Source organism: Oryctolagus cuniculus, unplaced genomic scaffold (assembly GCF_964237555.1).
Source record: "Oryctolagus cuniculus unplaced genomic scaffold, mOryCun1.1 SCAFFOLD_118, whole genome shotgun sequence".
NCBI classification, from domain to species: Eukaryota; Metazoa; Chordata; class Mammalia; order Lagomorpha; family Leporidae; genus Oryctolagus; species Oryctolagus cuniculus.
This window is the reverse complement of record NW_027208295.1, coordinates 23,488-28,170: the sequence shown is the minus strand read 5'-3', so window position 1 is coordinate 28,170 and position 4,683 is coordinate 23,488. Positions and strand designations below refer to the sequence as shown.

Below are 4,683 nucleotides of genomic sequence, written 5' to 3'. Positions count from 1 at the left end.
TCACTGAGGAGACTTGGGGGGAGTGTCCTGTCCTCTGTGAAGACACTTTCCAACAGCTGGGGGTGAGAGCCAGTGCCCAGGCTGCCTTCCCTGGTCTTTGGAGACTCTGGGAGTGGACTTGAGGGCAGGGGCTCCCTCTGTTTCTCCACAGGTGCAGCGAGCTTCTTCTCCTCCTTCCTACAACTGCGGGGGTTTGACTTTTGCTCTTTTGGGGGTTGCAGTGGGGAAGAAGGCGGCTCTTTACACGTTCTCTGACAAATCTCCATGTAACTGGGCTTTCGCAATTCTGTGGCAGCTCCATGCACCTGCACCGATTTACACGCAGTTGTAGTAAGGACAGGGAGAGTGTCCACACTGTGGGTTTCCTTCTGCTTTTCTACCACCTTGGGATCCTCAGGTAAATGGGCTGGTGGGAGGATCATTCATATGTTGCTGATACAGCACAAGAAGCCAGCAGTGAGGGCTCTCTGGGGACCACTACAGGAATAGCGTTCCTACTTGCATCTGCATGGAGGCTCCTTTCCTTTGAGAATCCTATTACCGAGCTAGATGGCCTGTTTTCAAACAAGTCCTGTCATCAAATTGCCTGCAGCTCCAGGTAATGGGGGGAAGTTGGACAGCCCCAGTTCAAAGTTTGTGATGGAGGCTTTGGTCGTGTTGGAGACTGAGTTTGGCTGCTTGTAAACTTCTCCTCCCTTTTCTTCCTATAGCCAAAGGAATTTTTCCTGCTTCTGGGAGGATACTGTCTGAGTGAAGTCAGAGGAGAGGCTGCAGGCTTGAAGGTTGGAGACCTGAACCCATGTATAAATCCAGTATTTGGAAATAGAGTTACCAAGGGTGGATCAAAATAGCTACGCATTGTTGACAATGTCTGGGGGCAGTCAGGCTGTGCAGAGGAAACTGTTGTTGGGGACTGTATACTGGAGGTAAATAAATGATGTGTAACACTGCTGTGTATAAAGGTTCATGTCGAGAGACCTAAATCCATTCTTTGGCAAAAATGGGTTTATAGCTATTGCCTTCCTTTTAGCTGCACCTTAATTGGTTTTCCTTGAAAAGTTTTGACTTTTCACAGGTACTTGTAAGCCTGTTGTGCATCAGCTTCTGCTTCAAATGTAATAAATCAATTATCATTATGGGCAAATTCACAGTTAATAAATTTCAGTAAATTATTTCCTTTGAATAGTGCTTCTACTTCTTCCCCAGGGGTAGATTCAGATATTTCTCACAATATGACTATGCAACGATTTTGATTTGGCCTTACTTTTTCTCCCTTCTCACCCACCGGGACTAAAGGTAAAGATCTTAGCACTTCAACAATCAAATCCACACTAGTACTGAGTTTCTTGATATAGTCAAGGGTAGCTACCATTGTAATTAGAGCATACTGCTCACTGTCCATCTGTGAGGTAAGATACACGGCACTAGCAAGAGTCTCCCTAGATAAACAGAATTCCAATTTTTTAAGTACTTCTTGAGAGTCTTCCTGGCTTTCTGGTTGAGATTCATTCCCTCCTGTTTCACTATTTTCAGGTAGAGATTCGTATTCTGCATGATCCAGAGCCAAAGCGTTCATGTCTGATTTGACTCAGGTAAATCTGGTAATGCTGCATTCTCACGACTTTTGTCACCATCACCACTGACATCCAATCCCTGCGGGCTGCAGTCTGCACCATGGCCAGCTGTCTCCTCCCATGTAGCACTCAAACCGACAGCTGCACTACTTGCTTCCAAATGTAACGTGAGTCCCCCACACTTTCGCATTAGGGTTTAGCTCTGAAACCTTAGTTGTTGGTGCCTGACTCAAAGCTGGGATGGAATTTGAGAAGTGGTTTGAGACACAGGACCATTCATCAGATGAGAGCTGTCCTTGCCCTCTTGGCCTCGCTGTGCCTGCAGTTCAGCCACAACTTTAGCGTCCTCATCAGAAGTCATGGGTTCCACTCAGAGAAGTTTAATGTAAACTTCAGGATGCTGCCCGCGCCACCTGCCCTGCCCGACCGACCTCCGGCAGGCTCCTTGCCACAGCCCAGGTGCCTGGTGACCCCGCAACATGCAGGGAGAGCCGAGGAGGGAGACTAGGAAGAGGCGGCGCTGCGGGGCCAGGCTGGATGTAGGGAGGAAGGGCCGGCATGGGCCGGTGCAGTGGCAAAAGTGGCTTCTTCCTCTTTGGGACCGAAAATGTCTCAACCTCGAGACTCTGGATCCCCAACACTCCTTCCCTTCACATGAGAACACACCTAAATAAATCCTTAAAAGGTTGAGTGTGAATCAATCTGGCAGAAATTCACTAAGTACCAAGTTGATCGCATCCATCATAGAGCGGATGGGAGACTGAACAGAGCCCAGCATCGAACCATAGTGCTTCTGATGAGAATACAGGGCCCACATTTTCTCAGAAAGGAACACTGGAGGGGCCCAGCTTGAGGTGGGTCAGAGGCAAAAGTGCTAAAAGTATAATAACTGGGCATTCTCAATGAATGGGACTCACTCATGGTATTTCTGTAAGTTTGAAATAATTTCAAAATTAACTACTCTTAAAATGACCAAATTATAAGATGACAATATCCATATCATGTTAGTAAAGCAGGGACAGCATCAAATACTATAAAGGCTAAACCTTACCCAATTCCTATTAGGCCGAAGTTGTAAAACTTGTCCCCTTCTAAGCATCTACATGTGTGGAGACTGCACAAAAAATAGAATACTATTCACAATACATTTTTTGTGAATATATTTGTGATAATTTGTAAACAGCTTGATCTTTCTATTTTAAAGGTTTTGAAAACCCTGTTGCTCTTTAAAAATAATTATTTTATTTTTGTACTTGAAAAGAAAATATGTGGATATGTCTCAAATCTGTTGGTTCATTCCCCAACTTTATGCCACAACTGGGGCAGGACCAAGCCCAAACCAGCAACCTGAAACACAATCTGGGTCTCTACAAGGGTGGCACGGACTCAACTCCTTTAACCTTCATCACTGTCTCTCTGAATGCACACCAACATGAAGCTGGAGTCAGAAGCAGAGCTGGGACTTTGCCCAGGCTCTCTGACATGGGATGCAGGCATCCCAAGCAGTGGTCACACCACTATGTCAAATGGCCACTCCTTCATTTTTAATTTAGTTTTTATTTGGGAATCAGAGAGACTGAGAAAGACAAGCAGCAGAAATCACTCATCTGTTGGCTTACTACACAATGCCCACCACAATCAGGACTGAATTAGATGAAAGACAGGAGCCAGGAGCTTCATCCAGGTCTTCCATATGGTTGACAGAAATGCTTGGGCCATTATCCACTGCTATCTCAGACAAACTAGCAAGAATCTAGATTGGAAGAGGAGTTGCCAGGACTCAAAGCTGCACTCCATATGAGATGCCAATGTCAGAAGAGCAGCTTGACCTATTGAATCACATGCTAGTCCCTGCATCAATTCAAACCAGTGCACTCACCCTACCCTGTATATATTCAAAGAATGCAAAGCTGGACATCCCCTTCCTTTCCTTATTATAAAAGCCTCAGTCCTGCTCCACCTCAGAAGAACCGTGGTTCACTTTAAACTGAATCTGTCTCCCAATTTGCAATCCTATTCTGCATCTGAAAAACATCTCTCTGATTTTATTTTAATCTCATTTATGACCTTTTGCTTTATATAATCCAGGACTCTCTGGTCTTATCTCCTTGCCTACTGGCAGATTTGGGAAAATGTTTTATATTATGTATTTTCACTACCTCAGGTGAATACCTGAGGGTTAAAATGTTAGATAAGTGAATGCTACATTTTTTCCTAAAAAGTCTTTGTTGAATTAGAATCCATATGTCTTAGTACTCATGAAGCAGATGTTCTTCAGAATCACATCCTCTACAGCTTTCCCTCAGATGTCTCAAGCAGGGCCTGAACTTCATTGGTACATCCATAATCATATCCTTGAATGTGACTCCTAAAATATGGACATCCTTGCTCAGCCAAGGCCATCTGTACCAACGTCTAGGAGAGAAGGTCATAACTGTACCAAGGGGGTGGCTCTATGGATAGAAAATTTAAACCATGGTTGGGATTACCCTCAAGTATTTCCCTGTGCTGGCCTTCCACATGTCTTTCCCACACAATTACTGGGATATGTACACAATCTGAACAGTGATTTCAATATATGGGAGTGTCACAGCTATGCTGTGAAATAACCTGTAGATGTCTGAGTAAAGTGGGAAATTATACATGATTATAAATTTTTGAACTTAAGAATACAAAACTATTTCCTTATCAGTTTCAAATGCATCTCCTAACTCATTATGTGGCAGCTAAACATGAATTGATTCTGACATATCAACTATGACCATGAGTGAACTATTCTCTTATATGAATCTTCGGTTACTCCACAAAATGACTGAACATTGGAAGAGCTAAAGTATATGGTGTTGCTTATGTAGCAAATAATAAATGGGATTTATGTCTGTTTGTGTTAAGGTGGAGAGGATGATGAAACAGTGACCAGCACTATTCAGATTGAACAGTCGAAACACAAAACCTGGGGTTCAGCAGGTGCAGCTCTTTCACCTCTATCTCCATCGTGTTCACTGTCACAAATAAGAAGCAGTTCTGGACAGGCTCGGATTCCTGAATTGCTGCAATATGATGGTCTTAGCCTGATTTCTTTTGTGGTGAGGACTCACTTCTCTCTTCT

The 4,683-nt window shown here is 43.9% G+C and overlaps 1 pseudogene; it reads right to left on the bottom strand.

Moving 5' to 3' along the window:
- LOC103347213 (la-related protein 4B pseudogene) lies at positions 1-1,935 on the bottom strand (annotated as a pseudogene).
- Positions 1,936-4,683: the final 2,748 nt, after the last annotated feature.